Raw genomic sequence first — 26,614 nt, 5'->3', positions numbered from 1 at the left:
TTGACATTAGCATCAGCCTGTCTGAAATATTTTCTAATTCGGAGTCATTGAAGTCAAAGTACATGGCCTCAAGCAATTTGACAAGAATAACTTGCCAAAATTATGACTAAGGGGCAGCTATTTTGTGTAAATACATGAGAGCAAAGGGAAGAAATAGTTATGATAGGTGCAACCTTTGTGCATAGGAAAGAAAAACAAAAACCAGAAAAGACAACAAGAAAATAGAGGTGGAGTGATATATGAAAACAACAATAAGGAAAAGAAAAAAAAAGGGGAAAAAAGAAGGAAGGGGAGAGGAGGGGAAAAAAAAGAAATTCTAACCACCACTGAATTTCTATAGTAGTTAAGGCACTATTTTTAAATATTAGAGAAGAAAAATTACAAAACACTATTTCAATAAAGAAAAAAAAAATGAAACTAACAAAACCCCCCAAACTGCTGCAGCACAATTAAACTAATAGACTGCAACAAGGCTTTACCATTAGTCAGATTCTACTCTACACTGTAGCTCCTTCCTCCAGAAGTCAGACCACACCCCTCCCCCTCCATCCAAACCCCCCTCCCACCATCCTCAGGGCTATTTAACCACTTAGCAGGAATGAGCTACAGCTGCACATCATCCATGTCAACCAACCCACTGCCGCTGAGGCAAGGCCACAGCTGCATGTTATCAGTGCTAATCAACCCACCTCCTTCATTCCTCTACACAACACCCTAACTGTGAATAAATGGAGTTTGATCAGTTTGGCAAAGGCAGGGTTGCTTGCTTACAGCAGCAGACTATAACTGGTAACTCAGAAGGCCTCTTCTAGTCCTGTTATGATTTACTATGGTATTCTAGTTTCTTAATATTCCACTCCCTAAATTTATTCATATTTTAGTCTATATTTTAAGACATAAATATTCAAGCTGACAGAAGAGTAAATGGTGTTATTGATAGCTTAGCTTTATTTTAAATTTTTAATCATAAAGGCAATTACATTTAATAAGATGCCTCTTTCTGTTGAATTTGCTTCAGGAAATAGTCTGATTTTCATTTAAATTTGTACAGAAATTATTTTCCAGAAGAATATATATGCATATTTATGTGTGTCATTTTCAGGGACCTTAAAGTCAACAAAAGTTATTTTAAGATGCTAACACTATGCAGAAAGGTATTAACCATTTCAGGGAACTCTGAGGGCTGGCTATGTGTGATCTTGTTAGAAGACGTGCTCTCAGTCAGAAAAAAAGCCTTCTAACTGCTGCTGAATGCAATGCTGTGCACTTTTCTGATTTTTTTCAAAAAAAGATTTCCTATTGAAATTTCTTTCAATTTTCTTTAGAATCCTATATTCCAAGGGGCAAAAGGCATGGCTAGTGATTAAATGAAGGCTTCTTTTTTATCCCTGCCCTATCAATTTTGCCAATACTTGTTAAGCCTTATATATAAACTTGTTATTGCCTAAATCTGTGACCATTTAAGTAGAAAATTCTAATATTTGCTTATTCTTTGCTAGGTCTCAGGCATATAGCATGAGTATTCTAAAATGGTTTTAGATTGCAATTACTCCAGAAGCTACTTCACAATCAAGGTTGTGCAAGTATTTTCTTATGTCAGTAAACCCCCAAAGTTTAGTGACAGTAAAAATAGTTTAATTCTCTATAACATTCTAATGTAGTCTGGTATTGGCTAACCATTTTATTACAACTTGAAGACAGGCATCTAGGAAAAAACATTACCTCAGTTATTACTAAAATACAAATTGCAGTGTCTTCAGTGATTTCTGAGAGCAATTCTACAGATTTTTTTGAAAGCAGTTGACACATCAGGCTTGAGTCAGCTATTCACACATAGGTATACAGTACCATTTAAGTTTCCCTGTGATATCTCGACTGTTTTCAAAGTATTTCTGAAGGAAGTCACAGGTTTCCCATAGATTGCCCTAGACACACGTATGTGTAGACAACAGGTCTGGTCCCTAAGAGCCTGTATGCTTTTGAAAACCGCTAGAGGGAGATCCTGAGCTTCTGGTATGGAATAATTAAGTGGTATAATGAGTAGCTATGCTTGTTCATCTTCAGACAGAATGTACATCTCTTCTTGTGGTGGCTCCTACTGTACTGTGGTAATGGCACAACTCAAATTGTACAAAAGGGATTCTAGATAAATATTGGTCAGGATAAAAAGCAAAAATTCGTTCTCATGTGCAGAGGCTTAATTTATAGCTCAGATTATTGTGGAAAATTGGGATTGATCGATTAAAATTCATCTTAAAAGAAGTATTACTGTGAAATTCATTAGAAGGTCACAATTTTGGAGTGAGGATAGAACCTTTGTTACTACGTACTGTACAGAGCTGGAAGTCAATGCATTCTTAGCAAGTTATATAACCAGCCTCATTATATCCTCCTGGAGAATGTCTATGAAATTCCTCCTTTTCTAGAGTGACTAATAATAAGAAATTTGGTTTTGATAAGGGATTTTATCTTTGTTCCTCTGAACTGAGTTGTTTTCTGCAGTTTAACCTGTATTGAGCAAAAGAAAAAACATTGCTTTTAACTTGGCTTTCTGTAACAGCTTTAAAAAATACTGTAACTCTTTCATAGTTGATAATGACTCTCTAGGTAGGAATTCAGAAGAACTGTTAAGTGTCATACCAACATACTAACATATGTTGTTACCATAACCTACGGTAATATAACATATTAGTTGTGATAGCATCATATTTTAAGCTAACATGTAGCTTAGCAGTGGCCATTCTTCAGGCTGATGATCACATAACCATGAAAGATTTCGTAACTGGAGTGTTCCATTAATTTCCTTGACACTTCATGGACAATCTTTGGGCAACTTTCACAGTCAGACATGGTGTAAAGTCAATGCAATGGAAAAAGAAAGATAACCTGTAGGCATGCTGTGATTGCATCCATTTATACTTTTTAAAATCAAGCCCAGATATCCTCTATTCATTCTTGTTTCTCATTGGTTTAACTCTTCTTTAAGTAATGGAGCCATAAGACTGAAAACACTCTCTCAGGTGGATGGGCAAATAGGAATGTACTGCAGCCAGGAGTATAGTGAGATCCTTACTCATATTTTTAAACCATTACACAAGTTAGGATTCAATTGTCATAATCATAAACCATTCGGATTTGTATCCCTAACACTGTAGCTGCACCATATATACAGAATGATCTAAGATTCATTGGGAAGGATGAAGAGCATAGCCCACATTTTACAGTAATTAGTGACAGTGTCTCCCAAATTGATTTATAAGACATTCACTAAGCACAGCTATGGGGGCAAGGCTTCCAACCAAAGTAGGACCCCCTATTCCTACATTTTTAATAGAAACCTTTAAGGACAGCAGAAATGCTTTTCTAGCTGTGGCATTCATAATCTGTTAGTTATAAAATATACTGTCTTCTTGACTTCTTACACTGAGAAAAAGGGAACTGAATCTGTTCTGAGAGTTCTGCAAATAACTCGCTATTTTACAGCACAAAAAGCTTTATAATTTTAAAAAGAAAACAACCACCTCTCCACAATTTAATGTGGTTTATGATGGAAGTCTTAATTTTACTACATTTTATTCAAGATAGTTTGTATGCCTATGTTCAGCAAGCTTCCAGAATACCTGCTGCCTTGCAAGACATACTTGCAATTTCTAAGTATGTTCAGAAATTAAATAAGCACTGATGTGATTATCAAAAAGGAATTCAGGAAAAGTTCTAGACACTCTTGAGACAGATGAGGAACTAGACAGACAGACAGAAGGTTTCAATACATTTAGACATACAGATTATTTGTATTTGATTCAATTTATCATTACATAACAGAATGAAACACTTTTAAGGTAGAATTAATTATTTGTTTGGGTTTTTTTATCATCAGTATTTTGATACTATGAAACATTCCTCCAAAATGCCTGATTCTTTTCCTTAATTTTAAATTGATGATTACATTAGATTAGGTGACTGTATCAGATGTAAATGCTTAAGTTATGGACAGAAGTAAACCACCTTCGCTGGTAAACCAATACAGAGTAGATGGAGTTCAGTACAGGACTTCCAGACTTGCTCAGTGCAGACTTTCAGACTCCATAGTCATATCTTATTAACGTGAATACATAGCTTATGACTAAATCTTTGATTAAGACTAATCAGGCCAATGATATATGCAGGTGCAAGCTGAATGACAGTTATTACTGATGATACATTATATCTTAATTTGGAAACAAATCAAGCAATTTAATTTTCCTTAGAGGGCAACAGTACACTTTTTAAGTTGGTGAAAATGAAGCTGCGGTTTAGCTAAATACTGATGGAAATTCAGCCCAGCTATTTTCATTCTTTGTATTCCTGTAACCTTGACATGCAACTTCTTTGAAATGTTGTTATCCTCCAGACTGCTTTTGTTGTACTTCGCATATGGTTTACACAATTCTGTCAGTGCTATTATGTCTACAAATCTACATTGCCACAATTATTCTAACACTTAAGGAAACAGAAATATTTAGGTGCCTTCAGCTGGTAATTCTGCCTGGTTATTTGTATCATCTTCTGCTATAGTCCACAACCTGTGGCCTTTCTAGTCTAAAAATTGCCTTATATCCATAGCAATATCTAAACCAAGAAGATATCTTGGTGTCAGCATTTTTAGAAATGTGTGACCGACAGGAACTTTAACAAAATTATCATCTAGGAAAAGGGTTTCTCCGCTGTTTTTTGCCAAGTACTTCACTAACATATGCATATGCTTGAAGTATATATTTTAGAGATAAACTGAAAGGAAGGATAGATTTCCATTCAAAATGGAAGTTAGGGAGTTTGTAATTAACTCATTCCACTTCCACATACAGATATGTTATTTTTCTGAAAAGACAAGATGTACTTTAATGATGTAATACTAATCTTCGATCTTTAACTTTATTCTTTGTGTACACTCTCTTTAACACAATGCTTAAGGTGCAGTGTTTCAAAACTTAAAAAACTGGGAAGGGCAGTACAAAGTGTGCTTATGCATTTGAGAAAGCTGACTAATCTTGTAGCAGCACTTATTTATTTACTTACTTATTTCATAGCCTGAATAAATAATGAAAAAATTTTGACCAACTGTCAAACTGTAATACCCAATTCAAGGTAAACAACCAAATTGTTCACTGGCTGGCAGACTATTTTAAGAATAACTTGAAGCTATTTAACCCTTTTTATTTTCACTTATTTTTCTGATTAATCATTCCAAAAATTTGTGGAACAGTTGTTTATCCTGTCAAAACTGGAAGAAATAAAATAAATAAAGTGAGCAGGTGAGTCCAGAAGCATTACCACTAAGCATACTCAGACAATAACCATGCTGTATTTTTCCTTTTTGTTTTTTCATAGTTTTGTTCATTTTATTCTTTTCCTGTCTTTCTTTTCTCCCCACCACCCCTCCACCCCACCCCCCAGCTATTTGACTTCTGCACTGTGAGTTCAATTTAGATGAGTAAGTGTGAATGTCTAATGTCATTTCTGAAGATACTGTGTTTTGGAGATACCTGCATGGGATGAGCAAATAAGATGCAAGATGGCAGGAGAGCCATTCCTAACCTGATCAGCAAATGGAGCCACTCAGGAAGTTCATGTATCCCAAACTGCACTTAAATTCCTGTGGTTAGGTACTCAAATCCTGATCTTAGTGTTTAATCTAAGCTACCTGCTTAGGTGCTCTGCAGCCAGTGAAAAGAGTTGGATACCTCTGGTGAAAAATAGCCTATCCTAACATAATCAATGAAGTTAAGATTCATTTCCATCATGAGAATTCTATATTTCTACACTATTCATAGAAGTTAGATATATCCTCTTAAAAAAACAATTGTTCTGGTAAAAGCACTGATGCCCTGGTGACGAAGGGTACAGAGAAGGTAGAGTTACTGAATGCGTTCTTTGGTTCAGTCTTTACTGCCAAAGCTGGTCCTTAGGTTTCCTAGGCCCTGGAGTTGAGAGGAAGTCTGGAGAATGGAAGACTTTCCTTTGGTCAAGGAGGATCATGTTTAAATTATGTTTACATAATTTAAGCAAAGTTGACACCCACAAATCCATGGGCCCCAATGGGATGCACCCCTGAGTGCTGAGGGAGCTGGCAGATGTTATTCCCAAGCCACTCTCCATCATCTTTGAAAAGTCATGGAGGACAGGGAAAGGAAAGCCAGTGTCACTCCTGTCTTCAAAAAAGCCAAGAAGGAGGACCCAGGCAACTACAGGCCAGTCAGCCTCACCTCCATCCCTGGAAAGGTGATGGAACAGCTCATCATGAAGATCATCTCAAAGCATGTGGAGGAAAAGAAGGTTATCAGGAGTAGTCAACATGGATTCACCAAGGGGAAATCATGACTGACCAACCTGATAGCCTTCTATGATGCAATGACTGGCTGGGTAGACGAGGAGAGAGCAGTGGATGTTGTCTACCTGTACCTCAGCGAGGCTTTTGACACCGTCTCCCACAAGGTCCTCATAGGTAAGCTCAGGCAGTGTGGGTTACATGAGCAGACAGTGAGGTGGGTTGAGAACTGGCTGAATGGCAGAGCTTAGAGGGCTGTGATCAGCAGCGCAGAGTCTGGCTGGAGGCCTGTAGCTAGCGGTGTTCCCCAGGGGTTAGTACTGGGTCCAGTCCTGTTCAACTTAATCGCTAGTTGACCTGGGTGAAGGGACCAATTGTACCCTCAGCAAGTTTGCTGGTGATACCAAACTGGGAGGCGTGGCTGATACCCCAGAAGGCCGCGCTGCAATTCAGCGAGACTTGGACAGGCTGGAGAACTGCACAGAGAGGAACCTAATGAAGTTCAACAAAGACAAGTGTAAGGTTCTGCACTTAGGAATGTATTACCTCATGAACTAGTACAGGCTTGGGGTGGACTTGTGGGAAGGCAGCTCTGTGAAGAATGACCTGGAAGATCTGGTTGACAGCAAGTTGCCCATGAGCCAGCAGTGTGACCTGGTGGCCAGGAAGGCCAGTCTTATCCTGGGATGCATTAGGAGGAATGTGGCCAGCAGGTAGAGGGAGGTGATTCTTCCCCTCTTCTTTGCCCTGGTGAGGCTGCATCTGGAGGACCATGTCCAGTTCTGGGCCCCAGTTCAAGAGAGACAGGGAACTGCTGGACACAGTCTAGCAGAGAGCTATGAAAATGATAAGGGGACTGGAACATCTCCCTTATGAGTAAAGTCTGAGAGAGCTGGGCCTGTTTAGCTGGGAGAAGAGAAGACTGAGAGAGGATCTTATCAATGTCTGCAAATATCCTAAGGGTGAATGTCAAGAGGATGGAGCCAGGCTCTTTTCAGTGTTGCCATGTGCCAGGACAAGGAGGAACGGGCACAAACTGCAACACAGGAATTTCCATCTGAATACAGTGAACAACTTCTTTACTTTGAGCGTGAGAGAGCGCTGGAACAGGCTGCCCAGAGAGAGCTATTTTGGGGGAGTAAATTTTGCCTACATGTGAGTTAACACTTCTTATGAACTAGAAACGTTGAAAATACATGAAGAAACAAACAAGAATAATATATCTTACAAATTATGTTAGAACTACAGACAAAGAAAATCTTGTAGTGTATTGTTTAAGAATTTGGATGTGTAGAATATTTATGTGAATATCCTAGACGTTTACCATTGTTACAAAAGTCATCTAAGTGTTACATTCCAACATGGATCCTGGTTATCTAAAGTCTTAGACTGTTTATACAAGGCACATCTCTTTGAGATGCAGCTATTACTACCTCAAATTGTTTCAGAATTGTTGAGAAAGATCCATTCTTGAGAAGACAGGTTGCTTCTCTTGGTTGCAGTCATTCTCAGTCTTCCAAATATTCCTATAAGATGTCAGATGTATCTTTGAGGTTGTCTTAGAGATATTAGGAATAAGTACTGAGGTTCAAGACCGAGAGGGCACAATGCAGTACTAATGAATCAGCTAATCTAACAGTCATGATTTGGCAGATGATACTGAACTTGCACAATTAAGACATCTTGAATGTGAAAGGAAAAAAAAAAAACCAAACAACCACAAAACCCCAAAACCCCCACCACCACCTCCATGTTTTTCTGTTGAAGATCTCCTTTAGAAAAACTTTAATTATATATACCATTACTGTAAAGGAGTTATAGAGGACTTTATGAAAAAATTATTTGTAAAAAGGTTGTAATGATTGTTAAAAACATAAGATATGAAATGTTAAAAAAAGAAAAAAAGAGAAAAAAAATGGTTACTGTAGAGGAATGAAGCTGGGTTAATTAGCATTGATAATGTACAACTGTGGGTTGGCTTCAGGGGCAGGGGGTTGGCTGATGTAGATAAGGTGCAGCTGTGGCTGGTTCTGTTAAGAGGTTGGGCAGCCAATGAAGAGGGAGCAGCCAAGGAAGAAAGAGAAGAAGTAGAGAGAGAATGTGAGCACATGCCCTGGATGAGGTGGGATGAGGAGAAGGCAGCAGAGGGACTGTATGAAAAGTGTGCTGGTATGAGATGCAGCTTGATAGTTTGGAGAGTGCTGCGACACTTTACCATTAGAGAACCACTTCAGGGGCAGAGCTCTTTCAGTACATCCTCAGCTGTAGATTTCCTGAGATATCTAAAATGATAGCCATCAGAATTAAATTTGCAGAAATTCTATATCAACAGTAATACTTGTGGAATTAGGATTTTTGACTATAAAAATAATTAGTTTTATAGCTAAAAACACAGATATATTTAACAGGGATCCTTCGTTCTTGTTTGCCAAATGTCCAAAGTCATTATAACCTAAAATATCTCTGGTCTAAAATTCCAGTTCCATACTGAAATCACAGCAGACTGATTTTTTTTTCAAGTAAGTATTTGTGAAATGCTTCCCGTAACTTTAAAATATCTGACACAGTAAACCAAGACAGCATATGGCAAAACAGACACACAGTGAAAAGGAATTTAATCTGGATGCCTAAATTTCTAAAGGTCTGGTGGAGTGCGCTGGAGCTCCTTTAATAGCCAATGGAGGGAAATGGAGGATTTAGTCTAGCTGATGCATTTTAGGTATATGCTATCATATAAATAATTGTCTCAAACTGTCCTGTACTTTCCAGCAAATATATACTCAAGCTCAGATATAAATGACTAGTTTTAATAAAATAAACCTTATGATAAGAGTATTTTAGAAGTTAGATGAGTTCAAAAAGAAAAAAGTGCCTCTCTGTTACAACTGTTCAGAAAAAAAAATGTTTTCGTAGGAACAGCTTTTCAATTTTTCTTATTCCTTTCACTTTATTCCTAGTATAGAAGAAGGCTGTATATCCCTAATGGTGCTATTCTACCTGGTGCTACCAAAAATGCGGTCAAAACTTCTTGGCTGCTAGACAGTTGGCTCTCCAGGCTATATTGATCATTTTGTTTCAGTTCATTTGTGATTTGCCCATGTTCACATTCATTGGTTCATCCTTCACAGCCTCCTGGTATTTAGAAAATAGAACCAGTTACTGGAAAAAAGACTGGCAATGTGATAAAAAGAGATTTGTGAAGCTTTTGAAGCTTGATCTCCCTGACATTATTTAATCAAGCTATATGGTTTGTTGCTGCCAGTGCAAACAGTACAAAGGTAAGGGGTACCTTCCCCTCCACCCTAAAACTTCCCTCACTGCCCCCCACCACATATAAATTTGCAGTCAGTTAACTGTTCTTCAGCAAAATGACAGGAGCTGATTGTGTTTATAACTCAATAAAACTGTAAAGTAAGCCATAGCAAAAGAATCTTCAAAAACAGCTTAGGGTGACATTTTGCTTTAAATGCAGAAATAGTTAAGAAAAGATAATTTCTGAAACTGAGCTGATAAATAAGTCATTAAGCCATGGTGATTTGTTATCTTCTGTCTATACTTTGAGTCCAACAAAGAGTTGCATTCTGAGCTATTAGTTTGAAATATCTTTTCTGGTAACATTTAATGCAGTGGTCTAAGGATTACAAAGACATGAATTGGTTTTGTTTTGAAAAAGTCCTACCTATATACTAAGTATGCTTGGTTGAAAAATTAGTCTGCATAAAAGGTCTCTTCCAGAACAGATTCCCATTTCACTTTTCAGATATCATCCTGGTGATAGGAAGAAAAAAACCCCAACTATTAATCAAACTTAATTTATTAAAGTAAAAGTTGCTTCTGCTGCCATTTGAGAGACCCTAGTATATCTAATACATTACTCTGGGACTGGCAGATATGACAGAAGACCCGTATGAGCTATGTATCTTTCTGAATTGGCAGAGTTGGGCCCACCAGCTTAACCAAAGCTTCTCAAATGGCTTCAGGTGCCTATACTTAAGTAACAGAACTGAAGCCACTGTCTCTTCAACTGCCAGCTTCATCTGACTTTACAAAATTAAAACAGACCAGTTTTTTCAGGGCCCTCAGAAAATCTGTCACTGAATCCTTATGCAGCCCCACATTTCTGACGTGGTCAAATTTAAAAAATAAACACAAATGGGAACAGGTTCTTCTGGATTTCTCTTTGCACAGCAGAGCAGATTTCATAGGACACAGAAGAAAAAAGTAATAAAATTGTTATGGAATGATGTCATCAGCAATAGCAGATGTAGCAAACTAAAATAAAGATTAATCATAGTTAACTATGGAAAGGGGGCATCTGGGGTTCATTTCAGTGCCATATCTCTTATTTTGAGGCAAAATGAAATTAAGACTTCAGAAAAATACTGCATACAGTTCGTTCATAAATTCTCACTTGAGGAAGCTGTAACTTACCTCCCTTAAGCAATCATGTAATGAGATATCTAGACAGTTATTGGTTAAGCCAGTATTTTGTGACTGATATCAAATTACTGGGAAGTTAAAAAATTGGAAACAGAAAATACTGCTAAAAGTATCCATTCACTATAGTTTTAAAGTTTGCTTTAACAACTGTGCAGTTTGTACTTGTTCTCTGCTAATATTCTCGTGAATAATTTACTGGCAGTAAGATCTAGATGCATTAAATATCGCAAGACATTAGCAAAATTATTCAATTTGGAAATAGGAATTCTTAGCATGGAACATATGCAAGATTAAAAAATTACAATGGCAGAGCTAGAGCATGAGAAAGTTATGGCTGAGGATTCTAATAACAGATTGTGTATCAAGTAAGTGCATCCAACAAACCCATCACAAGCTATTTGCAGAAATTATTCAGCAATAAATTTCGAATAAATTAAAGCAGAACATGTTCATTGATAACTCACTAGTAAATATGCTAAGAAAATTCCAAAGACTTGTCAGAAATAAGATGTAAATTGCCCTGAATCCTGTAATAATTGGTAAAGGCATAATATTAACCTTTGCTATATTCATCCATTAGAATTTTCCAGTATAAAACTTCCTTGCAGTATTCCTGTCTTCCTTCTAAAATGAATATTGAATAAGTACTTTTTGTATGTTTGTATAACTACTGAGATGAAGTATTTCTTCTGCTCAGGATGGCAGTATCTATTTAATGTACTTGTAATCCAACCATACAATTATCCTGAACTAAACATAAACAAGGATGAAAGAGTCCTCTCACAATCATGTTTAAACTGGCTAAAATGGTTTGATTTTGATGTTCCGTATTATTCAATTCTGTTTTCTGCTTTTCTTGCGTTTTAAGTTTTAATGCCTGAAAAGTATAGACCTGATTAAGACGACTTTTTTTTTTTTTTTTTTTTTTTTTCAGGAATAACATCCATTTGTGCCAACATTTTGGTTCTGTCTTGTGTAATTGAGACAAATTCCAATCTTAATGTCCCAGAAGCAAAAAACCTTAAAGTGAGAAAATCTGGGATTTTTCGAAGATGTGTAGATTGTGTATTTTGATTACATTTGTTAGATCAACAGTGGGGCCAAGTGAGTTTTGCACTGGTGTGGTTTACTGTCTGTGCTGGGTTGACTTTGGCTGGCTGCCCGCTGCTCAACAAGCTGCTCCCTCACTCCCCCTCCATCAACAGGTCAGAGGGAGAAATTATGATGAAAAGCTCATGGGTCAAGATAGAGACAGGGAGATTTCTTACCAATTATCATCATGGGTGAAACAGACTGATCTTGGCAAAATTAATTTAATTTTTTGCCATTTAATCAAAGTACAATAATGAGAAAGAAGGACAAATCTAAAATCACATTCTCCGAACCTCCACTGCTCCAGCACAGGCTTGTCTCCATGGGCCACTTTTCCTCCTAAGGAGCCTCCTCTAGCATAGGCTCTCTACAGGCTGCCTTCAGGACATATACACCTGCTCTGGTGGTGGGTCCTCAATGGACTACAGGGCAGAGTCTTCTCCACAGCCTGCAGGAGAATCTCTGCTCTGGGGCCTGGAGCACCTCCTCCCTCTCCGTCATAGACCATGGAGTCTCCAGGGCTGTTTCACATTGTTTCACTCCTTTTTCCCAGCTTTTGTACAGCAGCTTTTTTACTCCTCCTTAAATATGTTATTACAGAAGCACTGCTTCCCGCTGTCCTGCTCATCTGACACATGATAAAAAATCATGCCTAAGTTGGGCCATCTAGGCCCAGCCATTCAGCCATTGATCATTTATCATAGCCATTTTGCTATAATAAATTCATTTGGATCTTTTGGGAAAGGACAAAAAAAACCAAGCAACCGAAAACATCCACAGAGAATTTGTTGACAGCATCAGTTATATCTGAAATATTTCACATACAAATTATAAATTCCGCTGGAAAAGGAAAGACACCATAAAGCTAAAAGTACATCTCATTCTCTTTTGAGATGTGATCAGGATAGTAGTCATACAGAAACATTTCTGATTTTAGTGCAGAATTCAGATTTCAGCTGAAAACTGCATTGCTGTTTATGCTGTAGAAATAAACTTTTACAGATCAGTAATCCATAAATATATGTCAGACCTGGGACTTAAAGCCTAATGTGACAGATCAATTTAAGATTTGAATATAAAACTGAGAAGGTAATACCTGACTGCAAATACAGCCTTACTACGTTGTAAAGGCTGTAACGGAGGGCTGTATTAATCTTAGAGATGGGTGAACCTTGGAAAATCTGCCTGCAAAGCAAACTCACCAACCTATCTAATGTGCTCTGAAAGACTGGTAGCTTAGCAGGGTGATCCTAATGTATTTCTTTCAGTGAGAGAGCATGAAAAATAGTAGGTTTATCCTGCTAGCTAATGACTTCACATTTTGTTTACAAAAGCACATCTCTAGTTCTTAAGTTTTTGTAATACTGAAGGCTTCTAATTTTTGACTTAATATTTTATCCATTTTCTCTGAACTTCACTGTCCTCAGTCATTCCTTCATCTTTCTCTCTATTGGTTATTGCCTAAATTATTTCAACCTTAATGTTTTTAATCCACTTTCATCTACAGGATTTTTATTCATGTTAAAACTCAAACCACTTCATTTTTCAATAAATTCTTAAGAAGATACTGAGCTTACTTCTTTTTACTTGAGACATCAAGTTGAACAGATACAAAGCAATTACTGTAAAATTCTAAATACAGAAGTAAAGGAATGCTATTAATCACCTAAAGTTTGTGGGTTTTCCTCATTACACCTGAGTATTTATCTGGGCTTTATATATCTTAGCTTCAGGGAAGAAATATTATCTTTTCCTAAGACTGTAATTGTCCCAGGAAAACTGCACATGGGATTTTATTTTCTGATTTTATGAAAGCAGGAAAGGTAACACTATAAAGGAAGTAAATAACCTTACATAGTAATGCGTATACAGCACTGACCCTCCCTCTGACATTTTGCTTACCTAAACAAGGAACTCCACTGCTACGAATAACATATTATTTACTTGTGAGAGAGTTTCTGTTTTCAGTGAGTTTACTCAGAATTTCTTAATTATTACCTGTGGATGCTTTTTCAAAATATAGACAACAACAAGCATTCCTATAATCTTGATAGCTAAAAACGTAGCATTTTATCCGTTTATATCACTTTCTTGCCAAGTCCTTTGGAGGAACTTGAACTTTTTGGGGATTAAAAAAAGACTAGATGTTGAATTTCTGCCATACAGGGAAGTTACAGCTCAGGATAGAAGGCAGTTTAAAACAGTTTTTAGTCCCATGAAACAAACAAACAAACAAAAAAGATGTAGACTCATCTCTATTCTACTTAGATTACCAAAGAAAATGACAGGAAAGCAGTTGTGGAATCCCTCAAGTATTTGCATCCACTAATTTTCTTTTTGTTAAAGGGTCACTATTTAAATTACACAGAATTAACACAATTAACACACATTTTAAAGTAAGTACAGATTTATTTGTTTCCATCTTTATGTTATTTTGGGGGGACAGAAAAATCAGAATACATTTCAAAGGAAAATTGTTATCTACTTTCATTTTTCAAAAGATAACACCTGTCATGAACGATATCAGAAATACGAAGTTCCATGTCAGTGCTCTTTTTTTGGTTTTGATTCAGTTAAAGTATTTCTCAACCTTCACCTTCATCTAAATTTACCTTTTCTGTATTATACTTCTGTTAGATTTACTTTATTTTCCATTTTCAGTCTTCCTATTTTTTCCCCTTTCTAGAGCTACATTAATTTTTAGCAGCTTCCTTCAATGTATTATCCTATGCCTTGGCACAGATAATATTCAGAAAGAATAAATAGAAATTCTGTTGTTGTTTACTTTCACTGTTCTCCTTTCATTGCAGATATACTAAAAATAGTTTGTTCCAGCTCTCATACTGCTTTTTCCTCTGGCTTATTTCCATGCTCTGTAGTGTCAATATGCTTAGATTAGTTTGAGCTAGTATTTGCTGTATGATTCTGTGAAGCTCTGTTCTTGTACTCAAGAACAGAAACATTACATTTATACAATTGAATTATGAAACCTTCTTATATACACGTTGTCATAAATTCAGACTTTGTTAGCAAGAAATAACTTGAGAAAGAATTTTCTGTCTTTGCTGGTAATAATATGGTCCCTTCAGTTGTATTGGCTCTTATAGGGCATAAGAGTCTTCTTTGATCCAGTTTGTCAATGATGCATGGAAATATGTTCACTTACTTTTTTGTTTGTTTGTTTGTTCTAGGTTTGCTTTCTGCTGGTTTAGTGAGCTGAATCAGCAAGTGGGGGTCCAGGGAGCACCATAATGAGCACAAGGGAATTGGTGTAAGCAAGAAACAATGCCTTCAATGAACTGTCAGCTCATGGTATTAGTATACTCTAGGTTCAGATAAAGGGCTTCAAAGTGTATAACTTTGTGTTCCTTACACTGGTAATAAAGCTAGTTCAACATAGTTGGAAACTTTATAGATCAATGTTACGAAAATTTAGCAATTCTCATTTCTACTTTAGAAAAACAGCAATACTAGTGATCTGATGTTTAAAGTTATATGGATTAAATTACACGTCATTTATGTATTTATGTAGATAGGCAAATCAGGGCTTTAAGCATTTGAACAGTGCGTCAACAAGGCAACCTTATAATCAATTGCAACTTTAGAGTTTGGGAAAAGATAATTAACTCAGAAAATTATTTTTTAATAATATTTAAGACAGAGAAAATTCATTAAACTGCCATATATTTAAATTCTTCACTCTAACTGACCTCTTATCTGGTTGATGAGAACCTTCAGCTTAAAGAAAACATTCAAAATAATGGCTAGTAATATTTTAATTTGCCTTCCTTTTGCCAGTATCACAAGTTGCTGTACACAAATTATGCTTGTTATTATTCTATTTATAGATGATGCTATAAAAATCTGTCTCCTCATGTTTTAAATGAAGAGGGAAAGTTAACATTTTTAATTTTGTGACTTCCAAGTATTTAAATTAATGTTGCATTACCATGGTTTTTTCTTTAAATAACAGAACATTTTGGATTAATACTGATTTAATGGAGCTTTTCTTTGATGTGTCTGACACACTTCTCATTTGTATTAAACTGTTTTGCATTACTTCAAAGTGGTGTTGATTTATGAGTCATAAATATGCAAAGTGCTAATTTGCCATGTCTCTAGCATGCCTTTTAACTTTCTGGTTTTGTGTTTATTATTGTGCTTGTATTTGTTTGCACATCATTTCATTGCAAGAAAACATTCTGCATCTAAAAATATTGTAATTTAAAGATTTTTGGATCTAAGAACACTCGGTCTTAATCTCTGAATCATTACTGGCTCAGTCATGTTTGTAAATGAGGTCCCTGTTAAAGTGCTAACTTTTTTGTGGTCATTTCCATAGTGACAAAGCCCTAATGTTACTCATATTAACATTCAAATAACACTCATTATTTAATTTTATTTGTGTTTCCTTTGTTTGCAGAGAATGATTTTCTAATTAGTTGTGTCGCATGGATATTGAAAGGAAAAAACCCACATAGTCTCATTATCATTACACTTATGGTGGCTGTAGTGATAATGCCTTTTAAGAGCAGAGCAAACATAGCACTCGTGTTGAGAATTAACTCTTCCTTATAATGGAAGAGAAATCAAGACAGTAAAATAGTTTTACTGATTTTAACTAGAGAAGAGAGGAAACAGCAGTCCCATGTATTCTCACATCAAAACACTTGTTAACCTATGAGCAATGCTTATATTTCACATTAATTATTAGAAAACTTACCTTCAAAACATCCCTTAACTGATCTTCCTTTTGTATTTTTATTTCTGAAAAACTTTTTTTTTTTTTTTTTCCCATCCTTATTCTTATTTTCAATGATGTGATATCCTTATCTGACATTCAGGAAAAATAAGGAAAACTAAAGAGTACAAAGGGCTATCTAAAATAAGATTGAAATTAAACTAAATCTTGTCTCTCTTTGCAAACCCTTCTAAGTATATGTAATGTTCTCTCAGTAACATGATTCCTGTTTTCCTCAATCAAAGAAGTAGAAAAGACTTAGAGTATTATATTTATTTTTTTCATTTCTTCAGTAGTGGCTGAGGCAACTGCTGCTGCAACTATGAACTGATATTTCAGTATATTTTCTCTGTGGAGAAAAGTTCAAGCATATATGGTTTATTTTAGAGTCTTCTCTTTTCCTATGGCCCTTCAGAAGACCCATGTATGTAGTAATTATATATATGTGTGTGTGTATGGGTAAAAGTTTTGCCATAAAAATCTGGAAAAGAAATATATTTAGAATCTGATTCCCAAGAGTTAATTGTACAAATTCTTAGTTTATATAATAGGTTCTCAGTAGTCAGAATTCAATGTATCAATCTTTTTTTTTAAGGTATAAGCTACTTAGCTATCTCAGAGTCACATCACTACTAGGCCTAAGTGAGAGAACAGACCTTGATGAAATGTGTGCTTCTGAATATAGCTTATTCATGGGGCAGCAGGAACAGAGCAGGAAGAGGATGAAAAAATAGGTGTGTACAGTAACCTAATGCTTTGAACATTTGTGCAGTAAGAGATAGACCCTGCACATAAAAAGGATCTCAGCCCATTCCTGCTATTTCATTAGCATGTCAAAAACTCCTTCACATGCAAGGTGTTACCTGCAAGTACCAACTCTGGTTGAAGACAATACAGAAGAGCTGTAAATCAGAGATTAATTCTATTTCAGTTGTTGGTCAGTACTTGAATGTTCCTTTCACTTCAAAATTAAATACTATTGCTTAAACTGAATTTTATTCACAACAGTTGCACTTTAGCTGGTGTTTCAACCTAAGCAGTTTGATTTTGCTGTAGAGGTATGGTGGTGTCAAAAATCCCATCTCATCATGGATGAAAAAGAAATATGCCTGCCTCATATTGGTCCTTCCTCCTCTGACAAGAGGAGAATATGTAACAAGAAGAAACAAACCAAAATTAGAAACTGGTCAGTCTGTGATAATGTTAACCATCATGAAGCTGATCTAGGAAGCAGAAGGAAGGCCCACTGAACTTCTGGCTGCACCAGATGCTCTTTTTCAGATTAACATCAATACAGAATTTACACTTTCAAGGCAGGTCTTCTGGAATATAAAATTTTCTTAAATGGAGTTTAGCCATTTTACGGAATTATTAATAGCAACAAGAACTGATAGGGGAATATGGATCTCTGGCATTTCAGATGAGTGCCCTAACTATTAGTCTGTATACAGTTCCTTTGCACTGCTGGACTAAATGCACCTGTTCTGTGTTGGATCAACATCTGGATAATAAAAATCTAGGATACTTAAGGATTTGCCATAGGATGAAGAATGAAGTTCCAAATGCTAGTACTTCTTTCTCTACTGAAGTTGTGGGACAAATCAAACTAGTGATGCCTGGAAAATATAATTATACTATTAAAGAAAACTAGGAACATCAGCATTTTCTCTAGAAAGTTCACTTCTTGCTACAGAACAGCCAAAAAAAACCCCCCAAAAAACCCCAGGTGAAGTCAGCCATAACAGCAGCCCTGTTTCCTTGTCAGAACTACCTGTGAGTTTTCACAATAATGATGCTTTAAGTAAGATAATTCTCCTTCCAAGGACTCCAATAGATATCAGTAGCAATCTCTTCCATGTCCTAGCAAAAGGTGATAGAAACATTGAGACAGAAGAACCAGAGACCATCAGACAGAAATTTCAGATTTTTGATGTAAAAGAAGTCTGAAGACATACACAAATAATTATAACCCTCATATATACAATATAAACAACAAACCTCATATAAAATACCAGTCTAGTCTGAGAACATTTTAATGGATGCAAAGCAGCTCATCTTTTAATATAAAAATCCAATCAAAATCAAGAAAGCCTTAGAACCCTCCTTCTTCCAAGCTTTTGACTTCAGTGATTTTTTACTTAAGTGTTGAAATTCTGCAGAGCATTATGAAGCCATAAAAGCCCTGTGTGTGGACAAACAATGTCCACTAGAAGGCGGAAAAATCACTGTTTCAGGTAGCTTAATCTAATAGCATTCATAAAGATTTCTATCTAGAGGGAGATGTGGATCAGCTGCATCAAGGAGCTGCTATAGTTAGCTGGCCCCAGCAATGCTCTAAGGAACACAGAGTGTTCCTTTAGCAGCAGGTGGGGGCAATTGCAGTTGCCTTCAGACTGAGGAGTGCTTGCACTAAACCTGAAATGTGAAGCCACATACATTAAACCTCACATCGTGAGAGGCAAGCAGGCTTCCTGGAACTCAGATAATTTTAATTTCACTGACAGTAAAATATAGGGGAGAAAATGTCCTATTACATTGTAATATAAATTCACTTTAAAACTCCAGCATAAATTCTGAAGCATCTAGGACAGGGGTCCTCAAACTATGGCCCGTGGGCCAGATATGGCCCCCCAGGGTCCTCAATCCAGCCCCCGGTATTTACAGAACCACACACACACACCACACCACCCCCCCAGCCGGGGGTTGGGGGGGAAACCAAGCAGCCGCAGATGACTTCCCACCACTTCATCCGCATGCTGGCCCCCTGTTTAAAAAGTTTGAGGACCCCTGATCTAGGAACTCAATTCCCAGTATTCCTGAATAAAACTCATTTGCAGATTTCAAGAATAACAGGAGACTGGAAATATTTTAATTTCATTCCATATCCAAGACTACAGTGTGTTGTGTGGATTAATTTTCAGTTGAATTATTTTTCCTTAAATTGAGATAAGATTTGGGAAAAGTAGTGACTATAATTACAAAAGGCAGACATTATATATGAACTCATTTTAACAACATGAATACATAAAAACAGTTTTCAAAAGTAACATTATTCTAAAAATGGCTTTAATGTATAAAATCTTCCCTCAGAAAAGAAAATAAATCAAAAGATGAACAAACCATATACATTTTACCTGAGATAAACCATATTTATGTGTTTTTCTAATATTCAGTAATATTAATCCAATAGAGGCTTTTATGCTGGGGATTCATACCAAGATCCATATCATGCTGCTCTCAAATATGAAATTAATTATACTAGAAAACCTTTTAGGTAGATAAGAGGACAATCATATGAATGGAGAGCTAAACATATGGAAAGAGATCACGCACTGAAAATTAGGAAGCCTTTAATTGTTTCTTTTTGAAAATGTGAATAAACCTGAAATATAAATGTACAGCAGAAATAAGACACCTGCACGTTGTTTATCCAAATACAAACTAGCAATGCATCTTGAAAGTCAAGAATGATGGCAACAGCAAGAAGCACGCACATAAAACATCAAGAAATACAATAAAACCACTCAAAATGTTGTGGTTTTTGTCCTAAGATAATACATTATCTATGGCCATAATGAAGTCTGAAGAGTTTTTCAAACTTTTCCAAGAAATCTAGGTTAAATGTAGACTTAAATACAGACTTTATGGCACCTAGGGGGACTTATTTTCCAGTGCTACAAACCTATGAAACATAGTAATCCTCACTCCACTAGTAGCTGGTAGAGGATCTAAGGCCACCTCAAGGCAATATTTTGTATTTTAGCTGTATTTATTCATGATAAGAGGGTGACAGGGAAAGGTGAAGAGAAACAAAGCAATGAATTGCACAAGATTCATTCCCCTGCTCCCCGCACACACGCACCGCCCGCCCCCCCCCCACACACACACATGCACCCTGACTTAGGAAACACGTATTCATGGATTCATAGTGGGGTTAGAAAAAAGTAGTCAACAATCTAAAATTGGATAATACTAAGAGAATTCTTCCTTTTCTTTCTTTCTTTCTTTCTTTCTTTCTTTCTTTCTTTCTTTCTTTCTCTCTTTCTCTCTTTCTCTCTTTCTTTCTCTCTTTCTCTCTTTCTTTCTCTCTTTCTCTTTCTTTCTCTCTTTCTTTCTTTCTCTCTTTTCCTTCCTTCCTTCCTTCCTTCCTTCCTTTTACCCCCCCCCCCCCCCCTCCCCTTTCTTCTGAGACTACAATTTGCAGTCCTGCTGTGGGTGGGTTTTTATGCGAGCACTTAAGTGCCTTTGTTCACTGAGATCCCAGCCACTCACAGGTGTCCATGAATGTTCTGAAGAACAGAGAAGATTTACCCATGTCTTTACCTCTGTGTTAACACAATGACTTTCTTGTGCAAGCTTAATCAGAGGCCACACTTCCTGAGGGTAGACAGCAGACACCACTGAGTTATCTGTAACCACTTCAAAAGAGGTTGCTGTCAAGTGTCTATGAAGTAAGCTGAGACAGGGTGAAAATGAAGATATGCCAAATGAATTGACACAGTTTTCTTCTATGCAAAAGGATCAAAACACTACGAACCATTGTTCCACTTCAGCTACAATCCCATGCATCATAACTGCATGTGGTCTTCTTACAAGGTGGATTGTAAGGTGTCATTCCTAAAACGAAGAACTTTGCGGGGAAAGGAACTAGAAATTCAGAGTGTGATAATATGTTTAGAAGCCTGGAGTGAGAATTGGAGGCCAGCTCATGGTAAAAGCTTCAAAAAATTTTACCTTCTATTTCAGGCATGTAGGGATATCTTAGGTACACGAAGCAGTGTAGTACTGTTGATATTGCAGGCTAATACAGAAATGACATTACATCTAGATCTGCTATTCAGCACTATCTGTACATTTGCAGGGGTGAAGTGAGTCTACTGGTTCTGCTCTCCCAACTTGATAAATATTGGATGCAAGTAAATTATGTGAGTAAACAGGGATATTTGCATGACATTGCTTTGTGGTTAAAACCTAAGCATCTTGCATAGGGTGTTGGAAGTAAAGTCTCTGCAGCCCTAGCTTTTCCAATTTCAGCTTCAATGAAGATTTCTTTAACAATTCTCAGAGAAGAATGTTAACACTATGGAAAGACTTTTCTATGACTTGCAGGATCTTTGCTCAGATTTGGTTGATATGTTCTATATGCCAGATGTAAAATCACAGAAAATTTTGTATCTTTAGGTGGCCATTTCAAAAATGAGTTGAATGTGAGGGCAAAAAGTAATATTAAGTGCCACTTGACAGTTTTGAAATTCTAAAATTGAAATTCTGCCATGCTTTTGTCAAGGCATAGAGGTAAGGATGCTCTTTTACTACACAGGGCACCACAATTTCATTGTGGCAGCTTGCAGGCATAATGGTCCTATGGATTTCTTTTTGGATATGGAACTGTGACTACAATTAAACTGAAAAGTTCATAAAAGAATAGAAGACATCAGAATTTGCATTCAATAATATATGCTAGCAGGCTCTTTAGTTCATATCATTATATGCCAGCTGCTGACATGCTACCAAACCAATTAAGGAAAGTCACCAGAGTAAATTTAGCTACAGCAGGCTGTGAAACTCAGCTGGAAAATATTTCACATCCTTGAAGCTAAAGTAGATACGATTTGCCCTGCAGTAAATGTCTGCTGTGTGACAGATACAGGTAGTGCTTTACATCCCATCTTTGAAGGCAGCAGGGAGTGTGTAATGCAGAGAGTGTTACAGAGAAATTATGGGAAGGACTGAAAGGCCAAGATTCGTAGCATCTGACAATGAGGCAAATGGACCCCATTGCAGTAAGAGATAAGAGGTGATGCCTGCACTTAATACTAGTAGGTCTTGGATTGCTTACATCTTTAAGTGGTGAAAAAGACTGGGGAAAACATTACACCAGCATGTAGAAACCACTGTACCAGGTCAGCCACTCACCGGTGCTCATAGAAGTCTATGCAGGTAGAAGGAAAGGCACACAGAGGACTTTCACATCCTTTGAATATGAGGGAAAGTTCTGTCCTGTGTTGGTACTGTTGAGTTTGTTGGCAAGATTATGCAAAAATGAGCAGGATGATGAAACCATGGGTCAGAAGTGCTGTGCAGAAAGATACGAAATTGTGTTTGCTGCAATAGCATATGCTGAGGCAAAACAGCAGCACAGAGGAGTTATATTTCACCCTGTAGATGATATTCAGGTCAGTAGTAAAGAATATATCCATTTCACAATCAGGACAATTGGCAGGACTTCACTCATGTTAAGCTGAAATAATTCAATAGTTTCTAGAAATAAAAAATATGAAAGGTTTTAGAAAGCGCCTTCCTCTACTGTATTCTAACTTTCCCATTCCAATACATGTTTCTAGAATGGTTTCCTTTGAGGAACTAACTGATATACAAGGCTACATAAAAGCGTTCTACAGTCCATACGGATTCATTGGGGTTTATTTGTTTTTAAAAGAAGCATTTACCTATATAGAGATAATAGAATATGAAAGGTAACTGTATATGCTATATAATTGTAACTTTTAATGTAGCATATCTGATACATATGTTTCTCTTACTACACAGTATTATTTATCTGATTAAAAAAAAAAAAAACAAAAACCCTAAAGTAAAAATGTGTACATTATATAGTGTTACAAATTTGGCCATGTAACATGAATTCTGGGGACACCAAAAAACACAGCATGTTCCATGAAAAATCCGAGTCAGATTTCCTCAAGGAACTTAATTCACAAGACATTGATCTGAAAGACTGAAATTGTCTCGCTGATATACAACTTGCAAGGTACTCAAAAGAGAGATGATCTGTACAGGAAGCCGTTATTTTCCTTTACAGCATTTCAATGAATTAGATTCAGATTTAGATCCAAGCATCATGTACTTTAAGATATGAAGCAAAAGTTCAGGTCATAGATGAACATACATGGAAAATCTATTCTAACCTCTAGATGTATGGATTACATAAAAATAAGTCATATGTAGTCCAAAATGATTGACATATTAGTAAGGATTTTGGAAATCCAGCGAGTAATAGTGACTGTGGACTAGAAATATCCCCATATGAAAAGAGAATCAAAAATCTTGAGTACTGTAGCAGCATGAATGTTTTAAAGATATCTTAAATTAGATGAGTGGTTTAGATTAAAATTAGGATATCTGTGGCAAAAAAATCTTGGAAAGAAGAAATTATGTACCTAAAGAAAAAGAGAAAAAAATAGTATCCTGACCTTTACTGACATTCTAGTCCATTTTGGTGCAAAATAAAACTTGACATTTACTCATCTTGGAGTAATGTACAAGGTGGTAATGCTACCATGCTGTAATAAGAAGAATGCCACTTTAAATACATACTATCATAGGTGTAGAAGAATGGCTGCAGAAGCGTGGCCTTAGAATCTCTGAAGATCTGCACAATCCAGGCCTGGTATTAGAATAGGCCTTGATCAGAATTGTACTGAAGTTGCTGTGCTGAAGTTAACAAGAAAGGTAGCCTTGAGCTATTCTTGAATCCTGAGACCAAGTAATTATGTTGTGCCAACAGGCCGTGGCTGTAACAAGCTACAGCTGCTGGGAAAGCAGGTGCAGGGCCAAGAGAGACAGGGAGCAGTATGGGAATATAGGGAGTAACAAACTACAAGGCTGAAGCATAGCAACACAATTAGCTACATGGATAGAATGCTTATTTTAGTCATGATATTAGGGGTGTGAGAACCATACATGCTTAGAGACTAATAACCAATTATATTTTTGCTTTACGAATATGCATGTGTATTGATTCTATATAAGTAGTGTTAGAAACTAATAAAGTTGAGCAAGATGCATAACTCATATTGAGCGATTTCTTGACTCCGACGAACCCTTCTCCCCAACACATAGGTAACGCAGAAATTACAGTTTTGGGGTTTATGCTGTCCAGAGAAAATTTCATATCAGGCAACCAAATAGCATCCTAACAACTTCCTGAAACTGAAAATTAAACCTTCACACACACAAACACTTAGACTCATAGTCTGAAGAGTGAAAGAAGTCATCTTTTATCTCGGTAGTGCAGAGGTCTGTATGTGGACAGATAACAACCCAGAAGAATACGGGAGTGAAACAGAACAAGGTCTTAAAAAAAAAAAAAGATCAGTCAGGATGAGTTTGGTACAATGCTCTGGGTGATGCTCTGTTTGTGTTGAGAAAGGAATGTACTCTGAATAATTAGAAAAGGTTCCACTGAATGTACTTTGAAAAATTAGAAAAGATAAGGTGGACACCTGAAGGAGATGAGACCATCAAGTCAGGAAATCCTTGAACAAAGAAAATTGAAAGGTCTACTCCACCTATATCCCACCTATTATGAATGGAATGATTGGGTGTCAAAATCAAATGAGTATGTATGTAAAGATGTTGTAACCTCTCACAAAAACTGTGTAAAATGCCTAACTTTTCACTGAAAACTTGGAAGCTAGTTTGTCCGGTGCGAACTGGTTAGCTCCCTAATGTTACACAAAATAAATACCTTTGCTGCTTCAAGACAAAATTGGTCTATGAGCAGTTACTCTGTGCCGTTTTGGCATCAGGAGGTAATCAAGAAAGACTCAGAAGGACCAGAGTTTGAGAATATACATGGCTGTTCTAACATCATCTCCACAAGAAAGCTGCATATAATGGATTGGTTCTCAATTGTTTTGTATTTGGCTTCCCTTCATGTCTGTGTACAGAAGTGATCACCCTTTTAACCTATGTAGAAGAGGTCTTTTCATGATTCCAAGTGCTCTAACATCTAAAAGCCCTCTACAGGGGAAAAAAGAAAAGAAAGAGAAAAGGAAAAGCGGGTGGAGGGAGGGAAAGAGAAAATAAAATATTCCAAATTTGCAGGCTCCAGATTGGCATTTTTTCTCTGTACTGATGTGGAAGGAGTGAGTTTGAACTGGTGGATCTGCATTTCCTGCGTACAAATGACAGTGCATAGGATTCAAATGAACTAGAAATGCTACATGCCGTATAGGGACCTGCGTTATTCGCAGTCAGCTTTGTTGCTACTAATTCATTGATGATCATCATAAAACTATCTTGAATCCTAGTTCCCATGAAGGTCTATTTCCCATTGTGCTAGCTTCTGCTGCAGCATAGGAAAAATATGAGTTTTATTGGTCTTTCACACAAGGAACAAAAATGTAAGTGAACATGCACATGTCAAGGCTGAATCCAGGATTATGCAAGATCAATACAAAATTTGTGAGTTAAGATTTTCCAACTGGCACTTTGAAACCACTGTAAAGTGGAACAGGAAAACCTCTGTATTTACATCTCTTGAGCTGTCTGCTACCACTGTGACTGAAATATAATTCCTTCTGGTCTTTGATAAAATAGATGATCTCCTGCAAAACTTTGAATTCCTTCCTTTATTTGTCCTGCTAAGGGAGCTTTTTTTTTTTTTTTTTTTTTTGCCTTCATTTCCCCACCCCCCCCTCACACTCCCTATCCTTGTACTGACAATAGTAAGATCCCTTCCACTATTCATTTACTAAGAACAGGCAGACAACATAGCCAAGTAGAAGAAAACTTACTCACCAGAAAGATGATACATGTAACTAGAACATAAAGTGAATCTATTCTGCAAAGCTGCTTTGCTTTCTTAGAACAGTCTCTAGATGAGAGCAGTCCCACACTGAAAATGGTGAGAATACTCTGCTTCAGCATGCAGCATGTCAAAATTCAGCTCATGCTTTCCACATGAAAAAATGCCTCATATTTGATGTGGTTTTTTCCACTTTAAAATGTATTTATATATATGGTTTTTTATATTATTTCTCTGTGAGACAGATGTATCTATAATCAACTATTTCTCATTAACATAAAACAACATAACAAGTTACCATATGCATGTCTACTACAATATGAGAAAGGAAAAAAAGATGATGACTTTATTTCCAAGCAGGGTTTATTTTAAAGCACAATTTCTATGATCTCAAATTTGTATTATATACTATAAATTGAGTGTCTCAAAATAACTCCATTAAAACTCCACTAGTTTTACCTGCAAAAATAATACTGCAGTTTAGCAA

The sequence above is a fragment of the Falco rusticolus genome, chromosome 2 (genome assembly GCF_015220075.1).
Source record: "Falco rusticolus isolate bFalRus1 chromosome 2, bFalRus1.pri, whole genome shotgun sequence".
NCBI lineage: Eukaryota > Metazoa > Chordata > Aves > Falconiformes > Falconidae > Falco > Falco rusticolus.
This window is presented reverse-complemented; position numbering follows the sequence as displayed.